The sequence below is a fragment of the Somniosus microcephalus genome, chromosome 8 (assembly GCF_052327205.1).
Source record: "Somniosus microcephalus isolate GS21.2 chromosome 8, FLI_Smic_1.0, whole genome shotgun sequence".
Lineage (NCBI taxonomy): Eukaryota > Metazoa > Chordata > Chondrichthyes > Squaliformes > Somniosidae > Somniosus > Somniosus microcephalus.
The window spans coordinates 38228998-38253580 of NC_140994.1; the positions used below are offsets into that span (position 1 = coordinate 38228998).

The 24583-nt window shown below is 41.9% G+C and overlaps 1 protein-coding gene across 6 annotated transcripts in view; it reads left to right on the forward strand.

Annotated features, from left to right (window-relative positions):
• Positions 1–4860: 4860 nt before the first annotated feature.
• plekha1b (pleckstrin homology domain containing A1b) overlaps positions 4861–24583 on the forward strand; it is a 95391-nt gene continuing 75668 nt past the window's right edge. For 2 of the 6 annotated variants that reach the window (XM_085994597.1, XM_085994595.1), the window contains exon 1: positions 4864–5032. The gene's annotated coding sequence lies outside the window, so the exon portion shown is untranslated. Of the gene's footprint in view, positions 5033–24583 lie in introns of all 6 variants that reach the window. The other 4 variants (XM_085994591.1, XM_085994593.1, XM_085994596.1 and 1 more) reach the window with 4 other exon arrangements.

The window sequence follows — 24583 nt, forward strand, 5'->3', positions numbered from 1 at the left end:
TGTATGCGGTGGTTTGATTTAGGCTCGAGATGGTTACTGAACTTTTCGTAAATCTCCGTAGGGTTCGTTTTATCCTCTTCGGATAAACTCCAGCTATTATAAAGATCTAAGCCTTTTTCTTCCGCCCACAGTAGAATGTAGCTGACTTTTTCCTCGTCGGAGGAGCCTTTCAGGAAACTTTTAAATGTAAGCTCGCATTTTTGCTTAAATTTCCGGAAAGCTTCCACGATATCGTCGGCTTCCCAGTTCATGATGGGGAGCATATTTGCAGTCAGTGCATTGGACGCCGCCATTTTAGCTGCCCGTACGATTCGCAGTTACAACGCTGCAGAGTTTACTTTTAAATTTCTTTCTTCAATCTGATATCGTTTTTATTTGCGTAAGTTTTACCCACGCTGCCACCATGTTATGTCTTCTAGCGCTCGTAGTGCTTTGTAAAGACGACTCTGGACTCGGTAGTTTGTATTTATAACTACTGTTTTATTTGTGTTGTAATGGCTGCCTGCCGCATGGTGCGGGGTGATATTTTTGAGTCCTGTGCGGTGCCTGCGCACTACTTTCCCAGTATCGTAGTGCTGCTACACTTAATTTGAGTGTTAGTACACTTGTACAATGTAGTCCCAACATAACTATGTAACAGGTAGAGTGAGGGATATGCCGGGCAATGAGATTACAGATTGTGGTGGAGTACAATTCTGCTGCTGCTGATGGCCCACAGCGCCTCATGGATGGCCAGTTTTGAGCTGCTAGATCTGTTCTGAATCTCCAACATTCCATAATCATATGGAATTTCGAACCTGTGTACACATCTAATTTTGAGAGCAACGGATGTCTATTTTTTCTTAGCACCGACAAAAACAAATCCTCACAGCTTTCCAAATCTGCTGCTTAACCTAGAAATTACTGTTGGTGATGTTAGTCGATGAATGCTTAGCACATTGTGTGATATCCCTTTGTTGGAGGTATTAACCCATTGAAGATAAACAGGTTAATGCAACATTAAAATAGCAGACAGGAATGACATATGAACACGTTGAGCATTTATCTGCTCATATCGCCAGCATGCATTTCTCGGAGTAAGCAGTCCCATCGTTAGGGTCCTAATTCACGTATGCTAATCAGGGTTCGATTATGTCATCGAGCCCAACAGCGATTTTAACCTCTATATGTCAGGGACATATGAGAGGTTAAAAAATAGATCCTATGGAAAGTGATAACAAACTACTCTGGCAGAATGTTTATACTGCAAAGAGAGCATAAATGACATTTGGAATTTGTTACAGATCACTTAGTCAGAACAAGAGGGGGATGTTTTATGCTTGAGGAAATAAAGAGCTTATGTGAAAACAGGAAGGTTATATTAACCAGTCAAATATAAATTTTAATGTCCAAAGAATCTGAGCAAGTAAATCTTATGCATGATTGCTTCATGACTCAATCCACAAGTGAAACTATAAGAAGCAGTTCTCAGCTTGATTTGATAATGGTACGGCATTGTATCATTCAGAGAATGGTGGTTTTTGCACAATGTGGGTGATAGTGACCACAACATTATTAAGTTTGATATGACCTGGAATTCATCATTACTGAGGGCTAACAACTCATTGTGCACTTTTAGGGTGCATTTACATTGGAACTGTAGCATTGCTGCATGGACGTTTTGCTTCTCACTGACGCAGCAGTTATTGTGTAAATGCAACATGAATCTGTAGTCGGGGTCTGACCTGACGATGGAAAAAATTGAAGTGAGACTCCCTGCAGAAGGCAAACTTCAAGGGTATGAGGAAAAAGTTACAGGTTAGAGGAAATTGCTTATTAACAACACAGCAGAGGACAAAACAATATCTTCAAAAGTATACTGAAGAGCAACCATTTTGTGTATAGCCAAGTCTGACAACAGCTTTGAAATGAATAACTAGTTAATCTTTCTTTGGTACAATAGCAAAATACTGCGGATGCTGGAAATCTAAAATAACAACAGAAAATGCTGGAAACACTCAGCAGGTCAGGCAGTATCCGTGGAGCTTTCTTTCTTTGGTGGCTGGTTGAGAGAAGACATTTGGCCAGGATACTGGGAGATCTGCCTGCTCTTCTTTGAACAGTACAAAGGGATCTTTAATGTCCACCTGAATCACTGGAATAGGCAGATGGCACCTTGGCTTAATCACAGAATCACAGAAACCCCACAGTGCAGATAGAGGCCATTTCGGCCCATCGAGCCTGCACCGACACATATCCCACCCGATCCCCGTAACCCCACGTATTTAATCCCCCTAACACTAAGGGTCAATTTATCATAGCCAATCATCCTAACCCGCACATCTTTGGACTGTGGGAGGAAACCGGAGCACCCGGAGGAAACCCACGCAAACACGGGGAGAATGTGCAAACTCCACAATATCTCATGTGAGGGGTGGCATCTGCAACAATGCAACATAGCCTCATGACTGCACTGATGTATCATCCTACATTATGTGATCAAGTCCTCGAGTGAGCTTGAACGCACAACTTCACATTCAGAATCCCATCAACTTAGCCAAGCTAACATTTGAGAAGGAGTAGTGCCTCTGTGAACTGGGGTGGGAGGCGGGGGAGAGAAAAGTACTCAGGTCACAACCCCCGCCCCCCTGCCCCCCCCAGTTCAGATTACTACTCTTTTCCCTGTTGAACCTTATTTCAAACTGGCACTCTTTTCCCAGTTCCTCCGTTTAGGCTGGCACTTAGCAACACCAAGTATCAATACACATCCACAACAGCCCATATTTCTGCACAAGAAATGAGGGACAAGCCCCACAATTTTTGCCACAATCAACTATACTATTAATGGAATGTTTGGTACAGGTGCAGCATAAGTTATGACAAGCCTACACCCAACTTTACTTTCAGTACAGCTACAAATCACATTTATATTCAAGTTTTTTTTAAATTAAAAAAACCCAGAAAATGCTGAAAATACTCAGCAGGTCAGGCAGCATCAGTGGAAAGAGAAACAGAATTAACATTTCAGGTCGATGAGAAAGGTCATCGACCTGAAACATTAACTCTGTTTCTTTCTCCACAGATGCTGCCAGACCTGCTGAATGTTTTGCAGCATGTGCAGCTTTCAGCTGTGGCTCAGTGGGTAGCACTCGTGCCTGAGTCAGAAGGTTGTGGGTTCAAATCCCACTCCAGAGACTTGAGCACAAAAAGCTAGGCTGACACTTCCAGTTGAGTGCTGCACTGTTGGAGGTGTCGTCTTTCAGATGAGATGTGAAACCGAGGCTATCTGCCCTCTCAGGTGGATGTAAAAGATCCTGAGGCACTATTTTGAAGAAGAGCAGGGGAGTTATTCCCGGTGCCAATATTTATCCCTCAATCAACATAACAAAAACAGATTATCTGGTCATTATCACATTGCTGTTTGTGGGAGCTTGCTGTGTGCAAATTGGCTGCTGTGTTTCCTATGTTACAACAGTGATAGTACTTCATTGGCTGTAAAGTGCTTTGGGATGTCCGGTAGTTGTGAAAGGCGCTATATAAATGCAAGTCTTTCTTTCTTCTTTCTTTTAATACAGACTTCCAGCATCTGCAGTATTTTGCTTTTGTTTTGCTGTTTTTGAATTGTCAGCCTTTCCTAATTTTCCAGGTTCGATTTGGCTCCAAACCCAAGGATTCCCCTCTACCATGGTTGACATGACCCTCGACCGTGTCCGTTCCATTCCCTGCACTTCTGCTCTCACCCCTTCCCCTCCCTTCCAGAACCACGATAGGGTTCCCCTTGGCCTCACCTTTCACCCCACCAGCCTCCACATTCAACAGATCATCCTCCGCCATTTCCGCCACCTCCAGTGTGATCCCACCACCAAACACATCTTCCCTCCCCTCCCCTTTAAGCATTCCGAAGGGACCATTCCCTCTGAGACACCCTAGTCCACCCCTCAATGACCCCCAACAGCCCCTCCCCTTCCCTTCCCATGGCACATTCTTGTGCAAGCGCAGGAAATGCAACACCTGCCCTTTTACCTCCTCCCTTCCCACTATCCAGGGCCCCAAACTCTCCTTCCAGGTGAAACAGCGATTTGCTTGTACTACTTGCAATTTAGTATACTGTATTTGTAGCTCGCGATGCGGTCTCCTCTACATTGGGGAGACCAAATGCAGATTGGGTGACCGCTTTGCAGAACACCTCCGTTCAGTCCGTAAGCGTGACCCCGAGCTTCTGGTCGCCTGTCACTTTAATTCTCCGCTCCGCTCCCACTCTGACCTCTCGGTTCTCGGCCTCTTACACTCAACGTAAGCTCGAGGAACAGCACCTTATCTTTCTATCAGGCATTTTACAGCCTTCTGGACTCGACATCAAGTTCAACAATTTCAGAGCAAAACCGCTGCCCCTATTTTTTCACATAGCAGCTGTTGATGTTTCTGCCATTCCCATTCACACCTCTTCTTGACTCATCTTTTGTTTCTTTACTTGTCCCATTACCAAGTCCTTTTGCTTTGTACTATTGTACCTTTTGTCATTTAATCTTTCCTGCCTTCTACCCTGTCACAGACATTCCATTTTGTTTTTTCTTCCCCTCCCCCATTCCCTGCCTCTGCACCTGCTTAAAATCTGTGACATCTCTAACTTTTTCCAGTTCTGACGAAGGGTCATTGACCTGAAACATTAACTCTGTTTCTCTTTCCACAGATGCTGCCTGACCTGCTGAGTATTTCCAGCATTTTCTGTTTCTCCCCTCAGAAGAACTCTCCTTTGGACCAATTACTTCCATTCATTACATCCACCTCAGGACAAGAATGGCACTCCAGCAGCACCTTGTTCCCCAGAGAACCACAATCCCCAGAAACCTTTGCGGGGCAGGTGACGGTACATCCGGTATACCAGTGACCTCTGGCGAGAGTGGGTGGTTGGTGTGGTTGTTTGATCCGGAAACAGAGCGTGACTGCGAAGTGGGCAGTTGAGCAATGTTCTGGTGGCTGGAGCTGGTCGGAGATCGTCAGTAAATCGGGGCCGGTTTGGGTTTCTGTTTTTTCCCCCACGCGTGACGCTCGGGTGAGTGTGACAGCGCTTGTGAGCCGCACCGCGGGCAGCGGGTGCTTGTTTTCGCCGATGGAAGTTGTTAATTTGGTGCGGGCGCTGCTGGGGCGCGAGACGGAGCGCCGTTAAACGGTGGAATTTCGGTTTCTCGCACCCTGGCGGACGGCTGTCGCTGTCCTGATGGTTCGAAGCTTTTCCCTCCTTCAGCGGTGAGCGAGAGCGGCGAATATTGTGCTGGAGAAACGCCGCTCACACGGCTCTCGACAGCACCAAATCACAGCCTGCACCAAGAATAGGTCTTTGGTGCAAGGACGCTGCTACGGAAATTATGCGTTTACTTTGTAGTATATTTCTATCTTGCTATATTAACCATGCTTGGGATTGTAGAGACAGGTGTTTTGTCACCATGGTATTTTTATTGTTGTTTCAACAGTAGTTTATTGCGCCACATGGTTTATTAGCATTGTGTTGTGTGATTTCTTACATTTGTCCACCCCAGTCCAACTCCGGCATCTCCACACCATAAAATATTTTCATCTACTGTAAGAAATTGATAATCGGAGCTGTAATTTATCTTGGATCAGATTGCTTGGTTGGAAGCTCGGTTCCGATATTGAATTCCACAGCTTTCTGCTTGTCTAAAGATTACATTGTAAGTGAAGAGCTTTAAAAAAGGTTAATTTTCTTCATGATTTTTTTTTACCAAATCTGATTAAGTGAATTCTTCGGAGGATGGTTGGCAATACATAAACAAAACTAAGTACTGGAAGCCCACAGCAGATCAGGCAGCGTCTGCAGAAAGAACAGAAGAATTAATGTTTATGGTGCAAAACCTTTGTCAAATTGTTCTCTCAACAGGTGCTGCCTGACCTGGAGCTCTGGATACAATCTGAGCATGATTGGGAGTGAAATATTCCAGGCTGCAGGATCTTTAGAAAGGATAGGGAAATTGAGAAAGGGGGAGCAACAATATTGATAAAAGACACAATTGCCATAATTGAAGGGATTTCACTATTGGTGCGGGCAGTGGAAACACTATGGGTAGAGTTAAGGGAAGAGCAAAGGATGCAATAATTGTCTGTAGACCTGATATTTGAGATCAAGAAAACATGTAGCCAAAACAATGTGGTTATAATGGAAAAAAGAAAGACTTGCATTTATATAGCGCCTTTCACGACCACCGGACGTCTCAAAGCGCTTTACAGCCAGTACTTTTGAAGTGGAGTCACTGTTGTAATGTGGGAAATGTGGCAGCCAATTTGTGCACAGCAAGCTCCCACAAACAGCAATGTGATAATGACCAGATAATCTGTTTTTATGATGTTGATTGAGAGATAATTATTGGCCAGGACACCAGGATAACTCCTGCTCTTCTTCGAAATAGTGCCTTGGGATCTTTTGCGTCCACCTGAGAGAGCAGACGGGGCCTCGGTTTAATGTCTCATCCGAAAGATGGCACCTTCGACAATGAGGCACTCCCTCAGTACTGCACTGGAGTGTCAGCCTAGATTTATGTGCTCAAGTCCCTGGAGTGGGACTTGAACCCACAACCTTCGACTCAGGCGAGTGTGCTACCAACTGAGCCACAGCTGAAGATTTAAATTTTCACACAGGCTGGGAGAAGAACAACTTAAGAAGTAAAGGCAATGAATTTCTGGAATGTATCCGGGACAGTGTTCTAAAACAATTATGCTTTAGAACCGACGGGAACAGGCCATACTGAATTTAGTGATGAGTAACAAACCAGAATTAGTTAACAGTCTGATGGTAAGAGAGCATCTTGCAAATATTGATTATAATATGATTTGAGTTTGATATTAGGTTTGAGAGGGAGAAGGTTTTAAATTTTAGTCAGGCAAACCTTGAAGGGATGAGTAATGAATTAACCATGGTAAGCTGGGCTGAAATATGAACAGGTAAACCTACAGACAAACAGTAGAAAGTATTCAAAGAAGTATTTGGTACGATACAAACCACTGCATACCTCTGAAAGGCAAAGACTCCACTTGTGTAGTTAAGCAACCATGGTCAACAATGATGCAAGAGATGGTATCAGCTAAAAGAAAAGGCTTAGACAAATGCAAGAAAGAGTGGGAGAGCTATAAAAACAACAGCAATACAAAGATAGTAAGTAATGAGGTACAAAAAGGAATATGAAAAAAAGTACAATGGCTATCATAGCTAACAGCAGAAGGTCTTGTATAATAAGAGAAAAAAAGAGTGGTAAAGAGGAATGTGGACCATTAAAGATGGATGCAGGTGAGACTATAATGGACAATGGCATATTTGTTGAATGAGTAATGTGTGTCCATTTTCACAGTGGAGGAAGATACCAGCTGTACAAGGGAGCCTAAAAATAAGTCAAAGGGGGGAACTTGGTGGTATTAATATAAGTTTAAAAAAAAAAGTAATGGAGAGAATATGGGACTTAAGATAGACAAATCTCCAGGACGTGATGGTTTCCACCCAAGGGTGTTAAAAGAAATAGCTGAGGAAATTGCAGATGCGTTGGTCATAATTTTCCAAATTGTGCCTTTTGGATTGAAAAATCTGAGCACTTGGACTAGTATGAAGTGATCAAAGAGTCAGCATGGATTGTGATGGGTAGGTCCTGCCAGACTAATATAATTGCATTTTTTGAGGAGGTCACTAATAAGGTGATTAGGGCAGTGTCCATGGAGGTATGGATATTGTCCATATGGATACGACATTGCAGAAGATTATTAACAAAGCTGAGTGCATGGAATTGGAGGTAACCTTGTGACATGGGTGTGTAATTGATTGGGAGTTAAGAGAGTAGAGATCAAGTGGCAGGATGTGACAAGTGGTGTTCCCCAAGGATCTGTACTGGGCCCTCAGCTTTTCACCATAAATATATTAATGACTTGGATGAAGGAATAGAGAGTTTAAAATCATGAACAGTTTAATTATTAGAGTAAATGAAGAGAAACTGTTTCCAATGGCTGAAGGGTCGATAACCAGAGGATACAGATTTAAGGTGATTGGCAAAAGAACCAGAGGCGACAGGAGGAAAAACCTTTTTACGCAACAAGTGGTTAGGATTTGGAATGCACTGCACGATGGGGTGGTGGAAAAAGATACAACAGTAGCCTTCAAAGGGAATTGGATAAATACTTGAAGGAGAAAAAATTGCAGGGATATGGGGAAGGAGTGGGTGAGAGGGACTAACCGGACTGTTCTTAGAGCTGGCGCAGAGTCGAAGGGCCGAATGGCCTCCTATGCTGTACTGTCCTAGGATATCCAAGTTTGCAAATGGCACATTAAGTTTTGTGCATGGGAGCAGGAAGTAACAAAAGGGCATCGGAACCAGGAGCAGCCATTTAGCCCCTTGGGCCTGTTTTGCCATTTAATGAGATCATGGTTGACCTGTGACTTAACGCCATATACCCGCCTTTGCTCCATATCTCTTAATACCTTTGGTTAACAGAAATCTATTAATCTCAGATTTAAAATGAACAATTGACCCAGCATCAACTGCCATTTGCGGAAGAGAGTTCCAAACTTATACCACTCTGTGTGTAGAAGTATTTCCTAACTTCGCTCCTGAAAGGCTTGGCTCTAATTTTTAGGCTATGTCCCCAGTCCTAGATTTCTCCAACCAGCGGAAATAGTTTCTATCTACCCTATCAGTTCCCCTTAATATCTTGAAAACTTAGGTTAAATCACCCATAAGTCTTTAAATTCCAGGGAATACAACCCTAGTTTGTGTAATCTCGCCTCATAATTTAACCCTTGGAGTCCAGGTATCATTCCAGTAAATCTATGCTGCACTCCCTCCAAGGCCAATATATCCTTCCCATGGTGTGATGTCCAGAACTGAACACAGTACTCCAAGTGTGGTCTAACCAGGGCTTTGTTTAGTGGTAGCATAACTTCTAACCCCTTGCATTCTAGTCCTCTAGATATTAAATGCCAGTATTCCATTAGCCTTACTGATTATTTTTTGTACCTGTCCATTACATTTTAATAATCTATATACATAGACCCCTAAGCCTCCCTGGATTTTCCACTGCTTCTAGATTTTCACCATTTAGAAAGTACACTGATGTGGCCTCACACTTGTGTATATTGAAATCTATTTGCCCCAGTTTTGCCCATTCACTTAATCTATTAATATTTTTGTAATTTTATGCTTCTGTCTACACTGCTTACAATGCCACCTATCCTTGTGTCATTGGCAAACTTGGATACATGGCTCTCAGTCCCATCATCTAAGTCGTTAATAAATACAGTAAATAGTTGAGGCCCCAACACAGATCCCCGTGGGATGCCACTGGTCTCATCCTGCCAATTAGAGTACCTGCCTATTATCCCTACTCTCTGTCTCCTGCTGCTCAGACAGATTAAATGAGTGGGCAAAACGATGGCAGACGGAGTTCATTCTGGTGAAGTGAGAGATCATCTACCTTGAATCGGAGAAAGACAAATCGGAATATTAATGGTGAGAGAGTAGGAGCTGTTGTGTCCATGTACACAAATCACTACGCACAGATACAAATGGTAATCAAAAAGGTTAATGGAATGTTGGACATTATCTCGAGGTTGGAATTCAAAAGTGAAGAAGTGATGCTTCAGTTGCACAGAGCCTTGGCCAGACCCCATCTGCAATACTGTTTTTTGGGGCCACAGAACCTCGGGAAAGATACATTGACCTTGCAAGGGGTACAATGGAAATTCACCAGAATGATACCGGGGGTTTAAGGGTTAAATTGAGGATTAGTTGCGTAAACATGCCTCATATTCCCTTGATCTTTGCCGGTTGAGGTGTGATCTAATTGAGGGATTTAAAACAATAAAGTGATTCAGTAGGGCAGATACCAAGAAACTATTTCCTCTACTAGTGGAATCCAGAACAAGGGGACTTAATCTTGAAATTGGAGACAGGTTATTTGGAAGTGAACTGAGGAAGCATTTTTTGCACATGAAGGCTAGTGGGGAAATTCGGAACTCTCTTTCCCCCAAAAGGCTGTGGGTGCTGGGTCAGTTGAAATTTTCAAGACTGAGATTGATCATTTTTTGTTTTGTTAAGTGGGGTCAAGGGACAATGGAGCCAAGTCAAGTAAATGGAGTTGCTGTGCAGATTAGCCATGATCTAATGAAATGGTGGAGCGTGCTTGAGGGTTGAATGTCTTACTCTTGCACTTATGTTCCCAACATCTGCAGTTTCGATTTGCTTTTTGTTGGTAATACCTTGTTAGGTCACAATTTACAACATGTTCAGTTGGGTTGGGAAAAACAGGCTAGACTTGTGGCTTTGTAGTTTACTAATTTTTTTTCTTGAACCTGTAATTGCCAGTGTTAGTTGTGCAGCTGTCAGACACACGTCCATCTGGGCATGTTTGTTATAAGTTTCATATATATTGCTTTGTAGGGCACTCTGGCGAAAGAGTGGGAGGAAGAATTGATGTAAACCGCTTCATTTTGCAGGTGGTATCATGCTTGTTACATAAGGGTCCAGCTAGAGATTTGAAATGGGACACTGTAGTTCTTGACATGTTAAAGCCCAATAACCTTCAGCTCAATTGCTGAGAAGCTACCGTAAAATCTTCTGGCTGAACCCCAGATTTCTGGAAAATAGTGACCTCTTGTAATTAGAAGTGTTGGAGGTATCCATAACAGTTTACTTTCCTTCCTGGGTGCAAAGACTATTTTGTAGGTGAGAAGCTGCATGTTAAATATGCGAATATGTGGTCATATGAAGTAGGGGAACAAAAGATGGATATGGTTGTTTACAGTTAGTAAACATGGAAGTGTGCTTGAAATGTGGTTATGTACAGGTATGGCTTACCAATGTAAATATTTCCAGTTACAATGTCAGGAGTAGTAAGTGTATTTGTATAGCAGCTGCATTGCTTGCCTTTGCAGTTTTGTGTTCGATTCTCAGCAAGGCAAGGACTTCATCTGTTTTTACTCTGACCGCTAGATAGCACATCCCCTTTGAAAGGTGTGAAAGTGGACCTTCTGCATGCCGATTCTTACGGCAGCATGAGGATCAAAGTGTGGGGCACTTGCAAGTTTATATGATTACTGTATTTAGGGATAATGCACGCGTGATTGCAAAATTTAGCAAATTAATTTTCCTCCTTTTTATCAAAAGTTTATTTTTTGAAAAATCCACTCCCATGGAATCCTACAAATACAACGCGAGGTATGCAAGTTCCAAATTTTGCCTTGATAGACTTTTTGCACATTGAATTCTGTGGAGATGGCACTTATGCAACAGTTGGTTTTCAAGTTTCAGGGCAAGTATTATGTCCAGTCAACAGCAGATACCATTCTGTCAGCATTGCACAAACTGTAAATATGTTTGCTGACTTGTATGTTCATCGCACAAGTGTTTAGTATAGTTAGCAACAAATTTCCTGAAGAAATGTCCTGCCTGTGTATTACATTCCATGAGTCTGTCTTCGTTTGCATTCCTCGGTACATCAGATCAGTTACGCCCACTGTCAGTGGCTTGCTTTGACGCACAGTATCTCCGAGCAGATTTAATTTTGAGCCTTGTTGGTATATTTTCAATTGAGTTTATTAACTTTTTTTTGTAAATGTCATTAGATGGAACTTAAACTTTTTGTGACATTTTTAATTCGGTTTTACAGGATGGTGCTGGTTAGAGAACCATCACAAACATATGCTGAGATCTGTTGTGTTAAATCTTCTGGTGGGGCCATTGACCCTCCGTGAACACACTGTTGTCTGAAAAATAAAATCCAAACGAGCTTGAACTTGTTTAAACCACTTCCTAGTGTTCAATATCTTGTGCAGTCTTGGAATTTGGAGTGAGCCCAAATTCAGTGAATTATTTCAGGAAGAGAATATTTTGTTACAGAAATAATTAGTTGGGACGTTCTTAAATAAAAACATGTACAGTAGTGTTTTCTGGTGCTCTTATGTTAATTGTGCTTATTGTATATTAACCATTACTAAAGAGGATTGTCTATTGCAAATGCGTTTGCAAGGGAGTGTCATTGTGATGATCTAAATTTACTGTTCTTAAAAACTTGCTGCACAGAAGTACCACTATCAGAAGATGTACTACACTAATTTAGTTGAAACATTTCCTGAAATTAGCACATTTCATGAATTCTTAAATATACCTAGTTAAGAAAGCATTGTTATGAAGAAGTGTTTGCCAAACCCCCTCTTTTTTCATTTTAACACCGACATGACAATGTAAATCTTGCCAATTTGCATTTTAAAAACATTATGAAGTGCGCAATATTTCGCTCCCTGGTGACAAAGCCGTTTCTCGTCCAAAAAAGACAGCTTGTGTTGGAAAGTTAATGTTAAGATTAGTGCCATAAAAATGCTGACCTCATTCAAAATGACAGAATTCTCATTTTGAGTAGACACATGTAATTTCAATAACTATATGGCAGGGCTAGAATTTTTTTGAATGAATAAGGTCAGCAAATTTCCCTGACCATCACTTTTTGAAGGATTTCATATTTTTATTGTACTCCTAATTCTAATAAAGTACTGGTGGCGGGAGTGGAATTTAGGACGGGGAATCAAGACGGTGATTTCGGTCTCCCCAATGTTTAACTGGAGGAAATGTGGATTACACCAAATTGGGAGGTATAGTTAATACCGAGGAAGACTGCGACAAAATACAAGAAGACATTAACAAACTTGCAGAATGGGCATTTAAATGGCAAATGAATTTCGATGTAGATAAGTATGAGGTGGTGCATTTTGGTAGGACGAGTAAGGAGGCCACCTACTCCTTGGAAAATAAGAGTCTAAATGGGTTAGAGGCGAAGGGATCCACGGGTACAGATTCACAAATCATTAAAAGTAGTAACGCAGGTTAAGAAGCCATAAAAAGTGCAAACAAATCACTGGGGTTCATTTCTAGAGGAATAGAATTCAGAAGTAGAGAAGTGACATTACACTTGTATAAAACCTTGGTTAGGTCACACTTGGAGCACTATGCACAGTTCTGGTCTCCATAGTACAAAAAGGAGATAGAGGCATTGGAGAAAGAGCAAAAAAGATTTACAAGCATGATACCAGAACTGAGAGGGTTCAACTATCAGGAAAGATGAACAGGCTGGGGCTCTTTTTTTTTTTCTCTCTAAAAGAGAAGACTGAGAGGTGATCTGATGGAGTTCTTTAAAATTATGAAGGGGTTCAATAGGGTAGATGTAGAGAGGATGTTTCCACTTGTGGGGGAGCCCAAAACTAGGGGTCATCAATGTAAGATAGTCACTAATAAATCCAATAAGGAATTCAGGAGAAACAACTTTACTCAGTGGTGAGAACGTGGAACTCGCTACCGCATGGAGCGGTTGGGGCGATTAGCCTAGATGCATTTAAGGGTAAGCTAGATAGTACATGAGGGAGAAAGGAATCAAAGGATATGTTGATAGCAAGCAATTAGGAAAGCAAATGATAGGTTAGCCTTTAAAACAAAGGGATTAAAGTATAAGAAGTCTTGCTGCAATTATAGAGGGCCTTGGTGAGACCACAGCTGGAGTACTGTGTACAGTTTTGGTCTCCTTACTCAAGGAAGGATATACTTGCCTAAGAGGGAGTGCAATGTAGGTTTACTGGACAGATTCCAGGGATGAGGGGATTCTCCTGTGAGGAGAGTTTGAGTAGACTCGGCCTATATTCTCTACTGTTTAGAAGAATAAGAGGTGATCCCATTGAAACATAGAAAATTCTTACAGGGCTTGACAGGGTAGATGCGTGGAGGATGTTTCCCCTGGCTGGGGAGTCTAGAATTAGGGGGTCACAGTCTCAGAATAAGGGGTTGGCAATTTAGGACTGATATGAGGACAAATTTCTTCATTCAAAAGGTTGTGAATCTTTGGAATTCCCTACCTCAAAGAGCTGTGGATGTTCAGTCGTTGAGTATATGCAAGACCGAGAGCGATAGATTTTTTGATACTAAGGGAATCGAGGATATGGGGATAGTGCGGGAAGGTGGAGTTGATGTAGATGTTCAGCCATGATCTTACTGAATGGTGGAGCAGGCTCGAAGGTCCGTTTGACCAACTCCTGCTCCTATTTCTTATGTTGTGTTCTTGCAGGGTGAGATGAAGTAGGGTGGGAGTAGGCTCATATGGGGCACAAACCCCTGCATACACCTGTTGGGTCGAATGGCCTGTTTCTGTGCTGTTAACATTCTATGTAATTGTATATAAATTGCAGCTCATTCAGGACTGGATGTTGGACAAGCAGTCTGACAACAGACACAGTGGAGGGGTCGAGAGAGTTTGTAGGGGGGTAGAGTTGGGCGTCATCAGCGTACATGCGGAACCTGACCCCATGCCTTTGGATGATAGTGACAAGGGGCAGCATGTAAATGAGCAAGGGGCCAAGGATAGATTCTTGGACTCCAGAGGTAGCAGTATGTGGGCGAGAAGAGAAACCATTCCTGGAGATGCACTGGCATATGTGAAGGTGTGGTGTGAGGGAGCTAACAGAACAATGGGGGATGGGGCAATAAAATGTCTCGAGGAAAAATTGGCTATTTCTATGGAAAGCAATGCAACCTGAATGTAGTCCTCTTTATCACCGATTTATATATAATGTATTACTTTTTTTTAATGTATACAATATTTAATACTTTTTGAATCATCCATATTTGATTGTTTTGTAGTTGAAGTTTATTAAAGCTTACTTCCCGTTTGAAATTTTTGGAATTATATTTTGCATTAAAAAATCCATCCATTTAAAAAAAAACTCTAAATATGACATTGGGTGAGGGAATCAGAATTTAATATTTAATGCCACATTCTGTAGGTTTAGTGAAAACATTTTTGATTTTCAAACACTCAAACTCCCATGGTGTTCCTCAGTGAGTCAAGGATATACCAAAGTGCAGATGAGAAGCTTTAATGGTGCTCCGTGCTCATTTTGGGGGGAAAGGAACACTTGGATCTCTAAAAAGAAAAAGAAAGACTTGCATTTATATAGCGTCTTTCACGACCGCTGGACATCCCAAAGCGCTTTACAGCCAATGAAGTACTTTTGAAGTGTAGTCACTGTTATAATGTAGGAAATGCGGCAGCCAATTTGCGCACAGCAAGCTCTCTCAAACAGCAATGTGATAATGATCAGATAATTTGTTTTGGTGATGTTGATTGAGGGATAAATATTGGCCAGGACACCAGGGATTACTCCCCTGCTCCTCTTCGAAATAGTGCCAAGGGATCTTTTATGTCCTCCCAAGAGAGCTGACGGGGCTTCGGTTTAAAGTCTCATCCGAAAGACGGCACCTCCGACAATGCAGCACTCCTTCCGATTTTTGTGCTCCACTGGAGTGGGACATGGACCCACAACCTTCTGACCAATGTTCTCTGTAAGCTGTGGCTCGTTCTGCGCAGCCTGTTTCTTTCAGTGCACAGTCCCTTTAAATTTCCGCGCATGCGCGGTATTTCCAATGGAGAAGCCAATGAGCGGCCTGCCCGGAACCTTTCCCACTACTGCGTGGCCACATTGCTCCTGACTCAGGCATGGGTGCTACCAACTGAGCCGCAGCTGACACTCTAATAGAGTGAAGGAATTCTACAGCAATACAGCACTGTATCACACATTCACACAAAAAACAAACATTTAATCATAGAAATCAATTAAAATATTGCAAGTTTAATTGTGTCTCACCTAAGGCATCTGGTTAACAGTAGTTAAAACTCATGAAACAGAAATTGCTGGAAACACTACAGGTCAAGCAGCATTTGTAAAGAGAATAAAAGTTGATATTTCGAGTATAGGCCCTTCCTCAGAACTGGAATATATTACAGATGAACTGCATTTCAAAAGGTACAGAACTAGGAATGAAAGGGCATAAAACCCACAATGAAACGCACAAGAACACGAATAGAATGAGCTCTAAGGTGTTTCTGTGGAGATTTAACCATCTCCTGTTCTGTCCTCATCTCCCATTCTAAAAGTGTTGACTCCTCGCTGAATTGTGCCACAGGTGCTGGTTGCCCTTTGTGTTTGTTGCTCCTATTTTGAATAAGTATGTCTTGATTAAAGTCAACAGTAATGGTGGCGAAGGATGGAACTGGTACATTTTTTTTTAGTAAGGCTAGTTCATCAAGTGGACAGAAAGCTCCCAGACCACCAGAGCCTCAAATTTAAAATTGTTATCCTTGTGTTCAGAGCCATCCGTGGCCTCACCCCTTCCTATATCTAATCTTCTGCAGCCCTACAACCCTCCAAGAAGTCTGCGTTTCTCAAATTCTGGCTTCTTGTGCATCCCCCACTCTTTCCCTCCTTAAAACCTACCTCTTCAACCAAGCTTTTGGTCACCTGTCCTAATCACCCATCAGCTCAGTGCTGATTTTTGTCTGATTAAGCTCCTGCAAGATGTGCCTCGAGAGGTTTTCCTACAATAATAAAAGTGCTATATAAATGCAAGTTATTATTGTAGATTGAAAGCCAAGCTGGAGTGAAGTAATAGAGTATGTGCCTCAAAAGTAAATACTTGCTGTGCAAAGTTTCAAGGCAAAAGAAGTTTTAAAACTCGGGAAGCGGATTAATGTGTGACACATAGACAAGTAGAGCATGCCCTGATTAAATAAGTAACTATTTGATTCCTGGTTTTAACTGAAAGACAGCAATAAAACAGCACCAGAACAAAAATCCTGAAACTGCGTTTGAAACACGAGGGTAAAAGCAGAATATACAACTGACTACAAAATTGCTTTTATGGCATAAAATGTCATAATACTTTGACAGATTCTCAGCTTCCTTTATATTTGAGTGCTTATTTGGGTAGACTGCTTCGGATTTGGCATGTAACCTATGCAGTGAGTATTCAGCCAATAACCTTGCAATGAATTCCATTTACAGTGGGAGTGGAATGCTGTAATCTCTGGGAGGAGCCAAACGCTGTGGAGGGTTGTGGATAGGATTTCTTGCTGATTTTCTCCTTGAGAAAGCCAGAGGTAAAATAGTTGTTTTGCATGTTTTGTGGTATGACTATGCTGGTATTTGGTGAAAAGTAAATTTGAAACTTTTATCACTTGATTACACAGATTAACCACAAACTGAAGAATGTCGCAAAAATCGTACTTTCTTATCCAGTTAAATTATCTTTCCAAAAAGATCACCTTTTTAAATAAAATAGAAGACAGCTGCAAGCCAATGTCACAGACTCATATGTCAGTAAATACTCACTGCATGGGTTACACGCCAAATCTGAAGCAGTCTACCCAAATAAACACTCAAATATAAAGGAAGCTGAAAATCTCTCAAAAGTAGTGTGTGTTGCTATGGGAACCTGTATGGGCCCTAGCTATGCCTGCCTTTTTGTGGGATACGTGGAACATGCTTCGTTCCAATCCTACTCTGGTCCCCTCCCTCACCTTTTCTCCCAGTACACTGATGACTGTATCGGTGCCGCTTCCTGCTCTTGTCCCGAACTGGAAAATTGAATCAACTTTGCTTCCAATTTCCACCCTTCCCTTGCCTTCACATGGTCCCTCTTCGACTCTTCCCTTCCCATCCTCAACTTCTCTGTCTCCATTTCTGGGGCTAGGCTGTCGACCACTATCTACTATAAGCCCACAGCTACTTTGATTCCACTTCCTCCCACCCTGCTTCCTGTAACGAGACTATTCCATTCTCCCAGTTTCTTTGTCTCTGTCGCATCTGTTCTGATGATGTCACCTTCCATACCAGTGCTTCCGATATGTCTTCCATTTTCCACAACTGTTGACTCCCCTCTAGCATGGTTGACAGGGCCCTCGAGCAGGGTTGACAGGGCCCTCGACCATGTCCATTCCATTTCCTGCACTTTTGCTCTCGCCCTTTTCCCTCCCTCCCGGAACCATGATAGGGTTCCCCTTGTCCTCACCTTCCACCCCACTAGCCTCCACATTCAACGGTCGTCCTCCGTCACTTCCGCCGCCCCCAGTGTGATGCTTCCACCAAACACATCTTCCTCATCCCTTTCAGCATTCCGAAGGGACTGTTCCCTCCGCGACACCCTGGTCCACTCCTCAATCACCGCCAACACCCCCTCCCCTTCCCACGGCACCTTCCTGTGCAAGCGCAGGCGTTGCAGCACCTGCCCTTTTACCTCCTCCCTTGCCACCGTCCAGGGCCCCAAACACTCCTTCCAGGTGAAACAACGATTTACTTGTACTGTACTTTCAATTTCTTATACTGTAGTTGCTGTTCACGACGTGGTCTCCTCTACTTTGGGGAGACCAAATGCAGATTGGGTGATCACTTTGTGGAACACCTCCATTTAGTCTGCAAGCGTGACCTTGAGCTTCCAGTCGCTTGTCATTTTAATTCTCTACCCCACTCTGACCTCTCTGTCCTCGGCCTCCTACACTGTTCTAATGAAGCTCGAGGAACAGCACTTCATCTTTCGATTAGCCACTTTACAGCCTTCTGGACTCAACATTGAGTTCAACAATTTCAGATCATAACCACTGCTCCCATTTTTTTGGACAGCAGTTGCTGGTAATGATCCTGCTTTTGTCAGATTCAGCTCCTCCCGATCCATCTTTTTTTGTTATTGTCCCATTACCACCCCCTTTTGCCTTGCACCCATCTCCCTTTTGTCATTTAATCACTCCCGCCTTCCACTCTATCGCAGACCTTCCCTTTTGTTCTTTCCTCTCCTCTCACATTTCCTTGCATCTGTTCTTCCGTAAAACCTGTTACATCTCTAACATTTACCAGTTCTGATGAAAGGTCATCAACCTGAAACGTTCACTCTGTTTCTCTCTCCACAGATGCTGCCTGACCTGCTGAGCATTTCTGTTTTTATTTCAGATTTCCAGCATCCGCAGTATTTTGCTTTTCTATTAATGTCACACCTGAGTTCACTTCAGTTGTATGTAGTCTGGCATTTTCCTGAACATACATGAAAGCCTAACATATGAGCTTCTTTGGAATGACTGTTGACTGCTAGAACTGTGCTCGTGCCTATTGAAATGTTTGAAAAGCTTTTGAAGGCAGTGCTGTACATCAAGAATTACTGAAAGCTTTGGACATTTCTGTGATGGGTGAAACAACAGAAATACATGGTAGCTCAGCGGTTGGTATCATGATTACTTTCTGCAACTAAAAGAAGGTGGCCAGCTTGCAAAAGTGGAGTTAGAAATAATAAAATGTGCAATGTTGCCTCTTGTATAAAGTTTTAGGCGTTTTCGAAAAAAGTTGGAAAAATGTTACTTGTATTTGCAGTTATTCTACAAATGACATGAAAAAGTTTGTTATAATTGGGAAACTTAATATATTTTAAAAACCTTATACATTAAAATTTTTTCTTGTGAATTAACAAGTTAAATGCCAGTGTACAGTGTAAAAATACTGTGGCTCAATGAAACAATTATGCCTACAATCTTCATAAACAATTTTTAACTTGTTCAGTTATCTGATCGTTTTTAAGAACTAAAAAGGGGAAATGTTTTTGTGGTTAAACCATTAAAACAAAATGTTGTAGCCAATTTACACCAATGAGCTTTCTTTACCATGTCACAAAAGGCAATTTGCAAGGCTAATGTCCAATAAATGCCCTGAAATGTTTCTCGCAGAGCTGCCTGTTACTCTGTGCTTTAGAATTTTCCCAATGCAGTTTTCAAAGCTAATCAGAAAATAGTACAGTAAACTCTTGTTTAACTGGCACTCAATCATCTGGAATACTTTAATAACCGGCGAAATAGATAACCGGTAATCTTGCCGAATCCATCCAGCACTCGTTTTGCCGAATCCGAGTCTCCCGCGGTGGCCAAGTTAGTCAGTGGTTTTTATTTTTGTTTGTTAAAAATTGCCTTGGTAGGTATACCTCTCTGTTATCCAGAATTTTTCATCAACCGGCACCATCCTGGTCCCATAGGTGCCGGATAAGAGCGAGTTTACTGTAGTAGGGAAAAAGCTATCAATGGCGACGTTAACTTTAACATTGGAGTGGAGAAGAGAAGGAGACATGAGATTGAGCAGTCTACTTTGAGAACAAAAACTACCCTCTCTACCCCTTTACTTAATCAAAAATTGCAAGATTTCTTCGAATGCAAGAGCAACCCATTAGAATAGATCAGTATTTTGCAGTTAACATCTACTTCTACAAAGATTGGGTCACAAGCTCCACTTTGCCTACAATTGTGACACAAGCATCCTGATTTTATTTTACCAGTGGCTATTGATGGATGCATAATTAAGTTTGTGTGGGCATGACTAATCTGATCTGTGACTATTCTGCATTGAAACTTTGCAATATAATCTGTTATTGAACAAGCTGTCATACTTAGTTAAGGAGCAGAAATATTTTTGGAACAGTTCATGGCATATGTTATGTCGTATTTGAGGCAGTGTAGAGAAACAGACTTTATAAATAAATGGATGGAACACGACATTAAGCCTTTCAAAGATTTGTAATTATCAGATTCTTGCCAGATGTCCGAATGTTTGTATTTGGACCCGCATTCTCCAATTGTGCATTGTTGGCCTAATACAGATTAGTTAGATATCAGGATAATTGATTCAAGGAATATTGGTTTTAAAGGAAACTTTTATTGAAATTAGTGCTAAAATTGGTCTATTTAGCAGTTCAACGAGAGACTTCCCGTAAATAGAGCACGTAATTGGTGCTCCAGCTCCTTTCCACATTGTAGAGCTTTGTCCAGGATTTTTCATGTGGCAGGTGTTTGACCCTGGCCGTGTTGGTGAGAGAGATGATTAGAAGCCAAGGGCTTTGCCATAAGTGGAGAGAGAAAATCAGAGCGCTGCTCTGGCACTCCTCTTAATAGCTGGTTCAAGACTACCATTTTTATTTATTCTTGGGATGTGGCCAATGCTGGTAAAGCTGCATTGATTGCCCTTCCCCAGTTGCCTTGAGAAGGGGTTGGGCCACCTTGAACTGCTGCAGTCCTTGAGATGGTGCTCACATGCGGGTGTTTGGTAGGGAACGTTTACTATTGAAAATATAACAGGATTTGCTCAAAAGGCCATAACTTGCCAAATGATGTTTAGATTTGAATTACTTACCTAAATATTTTCAAGATTTTTTAATCAATATTAGGAACATAACCTTGTTTATGAACTTGAATTACTTCAATTTCTCTGCATTTGCATGAGCATATTGGCAGCTGTTCCGGACACACAACCTCCTATCTTTTCATTTTGGTTGTTTTCAAGTCCCATTTTGCGCTCTCTTCCTCTTCCTTTCACTTGACTATGCCCCCTTTCAGCTCCCCCTTCTTGAGCACTGTGCCTCCTTTGATCTTTCCATATGGAACTCGTCTCTCCTGCTTGAATCTCTGCCTCCCTTGACATTCTTCAGCATGTCGCTGCCACCTCTAGAGCAGTAACTCAAATTGTCTCGTCTTCAGTTCTTAGCAACCATCTTGCCCTAGTCACTCTGTAGGGGTGAGTTAACTTCTCTCACCTTCCAATCCGGCTCACTGTTTCCAATGCCACTCCCTCTGACCGTGCCAACAGATTAACAATCAGAGTCTCTTTCCATGTAGCCCTCCAGAATATTTGTTTCCTCAAGGTAAAGCCCCTTGCCATCCATGACCTCATAGTGGATTAAACTATTGATCTCCTGCCACTGACAAAAACATGACTCATGGGTGGTAATTCCATTCCCCTTACGAAAGCATTCAATGCCTAACTATATATTGCATTACTTGCCCTGCCCAAATGACCACAGTGTTTACAAAGCCCTTAATGCCAAGTCACACTTGCAGCCTTTTCCTGGTACTTGCACACCCTCAGTACTTTAGACTCTGGCCCTGTTTGCATCCTACTCTCCCTTTGTCCCAGAGCCTTCAGAGACCTCAGCCATGCCCCTGCTTAAACTCTTCCACCCATCCATGTCTCTGAACATCTTTTAAAATTCTTCTCAAAACACTTCTATTTGACCAAGTTTTATTTCCCCGCCAAATCTTTCCCTTCAAGGCTTCGCATCTGTTGCGTTGTCTACCTGTATCTGTGAAGTGTCTTGGAACATTTTTTTACATTAAAAGTTCAATATAAATTTAAGCAGTTGTTGTAGTGTTTGGTGTCTTGAAAATAGAAGCCTTGTAAGAAGCCTAATCATACCATTGTCAAATTAATTGATTGTGATGTAGTTCTGGGTTGTAGAACAACAATTCATTTGATTTGTTGCTGGTCTTTGGTGTTAAAGTACCCAAGTGGTTTGGGGCAGTGGGAATACTGGATATGAGGAACAGCATCATGGGACTGATTGCGAGGACAGTTTTACGATGTGGGTAGCAGAACACTGAAATAGAAAGCATGAAGAAGATAAATGAATAATAAATGGTAGATTAGTGAACTGCAGTATATGCTAAATCTCTTCGCCATGTGCTGCAGTTCACTTGTTAGAATTCAATGACAAATTCAGAAAAGCAAACAAACTGCTCTTCAATTATCAAATTGTCTCTGCACTTCTGACTAACTAATCGTGCTATTTTCTGACCTCAAACTTTATGTTTTGAGGTGCCAAAGATGTTAAACCCGAGCATTACCATGGCAATGCATTTGATTACAAAATTAAATTTTGTAATAAATTTAAGTACATGTTCCAGTTGTAAACGTACTTTAAAACAAAGTGCTTTGTACGAGAATACAGTTAGGAACAGTTAGTTTTTGCATGTAGCAGAGTGTATAAAGGTTTTGGAAATGGTGATATATTGATGTTTATTACTTAGAATTTACAGCACAGAAACAGGCCATTCAGCCCAACTGGTCTGTGCAGTTGTTTGGTGTTTGTGCTCCACATGGGTCTCCCTATTAGCATATCCTTCCATTCCTTCCTTCCTCGTGTTTATCTAGCTTCCCCTTAAGTGCATCTATGCTAATCGCCACATAAAAGTTACGAGGACAGCTTGCTTATTATCCATTTCCTTTTATGCCCCTTGGAATTCTAGCGCACAGGAGGAATTTGCTAAGATACTGAACGTTGAAATTAATGTTCTATATAAAATTGTATCACATTTCATTGGCATAGTTACAAGCTTCCATTAGCAACAATAGAGAATAATTATTAATGACTATGGATATGCAAACTACTACTTTCTAAAATATTGGCCCGGATATTCCGATCCCTACGGGTGTGTACGCGCTGTGTACCCACCTGTAGGGGCATCGGAAATGCTGGTTTCAGGCATGCGCATGCGCTGAAAGCCGGCATTTCCAATCTGTCAAGAATGCTCTTGACAGATCGGACGCCTGCCCTGGAGAAGGGCCTCTGCGGGCGGATAGTTCCGCTTTCTGGAGACCCTCCGCCCGCAGAAAACCCTTAGTCATGTAAGAATTCTAAGAGATTTGGCATATACTGTAGCTCGCTAATCTACCATTTATTATTCATTTATCATCTTCATGCTTTCTATTTCAGTGTTCTGCTACGCACATCGTAAAACTGTCCTCGCAATCAATCCCATGATGCGGTTCCTCATATCCAGTATTCCCATTGCCCCAAACCACTTGGGTACTTTAACACCAAAGTTTACCTGGTTAAAAAAAAAAATTCCAATCATTTATCATTTAAAAATACTTTTAAAAAAAAAAGGTACGTTTATTTTTAGCCCCGTAAAAAACTTCAATAATTTTTTTCAAAAAATTGAATTTTTGATTAAAATATTAAATTTATTGTCATTTCAACTAATTTTAAAAATGTGATTTAAAAAAAAAAAATGTATTTAGTGTTTTTGGGGTGATCTCCATTCCTATATTTGACAGGTCTATCTGTGAAGTGTATGAAGGGAGATTCCCTTCTTTGATTGGCTCCCCATGGCCCATGTGATCCCAGGGATGCTTGCGAACCGCATGCACCTCTGGGATACGTAGGCCCTGTGCACTTGGAGTTGGAGAGGCCCAGCATCGGAACTATACGCACCTCGGGAGCCCTCGGGTAAGTGTGTAGATTTTTTTCCAGATCAGAGGCTTCCGCACGCAGGAAGCCTCCGATCGGAAAATACGGCCCATTATCACAATAGGAATGATGGGCTGAATGGCCTCCTTCTGTGCTGTATGATTCTATAAGTGATGCAGCAAATTACTATAAATAATTTTTCAGCCCTTGGACAGCATTATTTATATTCATCAGCTCCTTATTGTGATTAAAGAAAATATGTAAGATAATGAAAGAAAGTAATTGCATTTTTATAGTGCCTTTCACTACTTTGGGATCTCCCAAAGCACTTTACAGCCAGTGAAGTACTTTTGAGGTGTATTCACTGTTAAAATGTAGGAAATGCAGTCGTCAATTTGCACGCAGCAAGCTCCCAGAAACAATAACGTGATAATGACCAGATAATCTGTTTTAGTGATGTTAGTTGAAGAATAAATATTGGCCAGCACACCGGGAAGAACTCCCCTGCATGCCTTCAAATAGCACAATAGGATCTTTTCCGTCCACCCGAGAGGGCAGATGGGGTCTCGGTTTAAGGTCTCATCTGAAAGACAGCGCTGCCTTGGTACTGCACTGGAGTGTCGGCCTAGATTTTTGTGCTCTAGTCTCTGGAGTGGGACTAAACTCTCAATTTTCTGACAGGTGAGTGTGCTACCACTGAGCCACAGCTGACACTCTACATTTTGGGAGGGGAAGATACTAAGATATGA